Source organism: Marmota marmota, unplaced genomic scaffold (genome assembly GCF_001458135.2).
Source record: "Marmota marmota marmota unplaced genomic scaffold, marMar, whole genome shotgun sequence".
NCBI classification, from domain to species: domain Eukaryota; kingdom Metazoa; phylum Chordata; class Mammalia; order Rodentia; family Sciuridae; genus Marmota; species Marmota marmota.
This window is the reverse complement of record NW_025999898.1, coordinates 732,442-733,627: the sequence shown is the minus strand read 5'-3', so window position 1 is coordinate 733,627 and position 1,186 is coordinate 732,442.

Genomic DNA, 1,186 nt, shown 5'->3' with positions numbered 1-1,186 from the left:
AAAAAAAAAAAAAAAAAAAAAAAAAAAAAGCCCCTTGGAGCATGCTCAGCTCTACTATGAAGCCACCTGAGCTTGCTGATGCCTGCTCAGCCTTGAGGTCGTCTTAGACCTTGAAGAGGTCTGATAAGAATCTGGGGTGCCAGCCAGTTCTGGGGGCGTCCTTGGGCCTGAAGCAAATTAAGATGTGCTTAGGCCAACTGGGTTCTGCTAATGCCTACAGGCTCCGGGAAGGCCTCTGCAGAGCTCAAAGCCCAGGCCTGAGGTCTAAGTATCCTGTGAGCCTTAATTGCATGGGTCTGTCCCTGCAGAGCCCTGGTCATCCCTAGCCCAGGCACTTCTGGGTATCATTTTTATTGAGGGACCTCAAGCTGGGGCATCTTCAGTGCTCTACCCGACTGGCAGAGGTGGCTAGGTTTCGCCTTACCTCTGAGCTCCTGGTGGGGAGTCTTCTCTGGAACTGGGTGAGAAAAATGGGGCCACCAAGGCCTGGTGGCCCACTTGCAAAGTGGAGAGGGGAAATTATCAATACCAATCCTAGGCAGCGATTGCTTTGGGAACGGGGGACCTTTGTCACCACAACTTCAGTCAGCTTTGAAGGTTTTGCCTCACACGAAGCCAGAAAGAGGAAGGACAGAAATGCCCCACACCATCACACTCTTGGGAGTTAATTACATCGCGTTCCGGGAATTTTGGGGCAGCATTCTACTCCCAGTCAAGCTCCGGTTTGTCTCAAGGCCCCTCCTAGTCTTAAAGCCCTCAACCACAATGCCCACGTGTGGGCCCCAGAAGACAGAATCAAACCCTTGCCTCCTAAACAGCCGCCAGCTGGCGGAAAGGGCGGAGCCCAGGAGTGGGGGCGCGGCCAAGGCGGGGCCCAGGGAACGCAGCGGGTGGGATCAAGCTGTGATTCGGGAGCTAGGGCTAGAGGGGTGGAGCCATCCGGGGTGGGGCTCGGAGAGCTGGAAGAAGCTGGGTGAAGTACTGGTGTGGAAGGCGTGGCCACCTTGCATAGGCCGCGCATCTTGAAGGGCGTGACCATCAAGTAGCTGGGCGCCCAGCTGAGTGCCCTGTTGGGCGGGTCTGCAGTGTTGTGAGCGGCGTACATAGTCCCGCACAGCGGCTCCTTTAAGTCCGGGGCGCCACCCCTGCCGCCCCGCCTCCGGCCTCGGTTTAGCTGGCGGCGGGG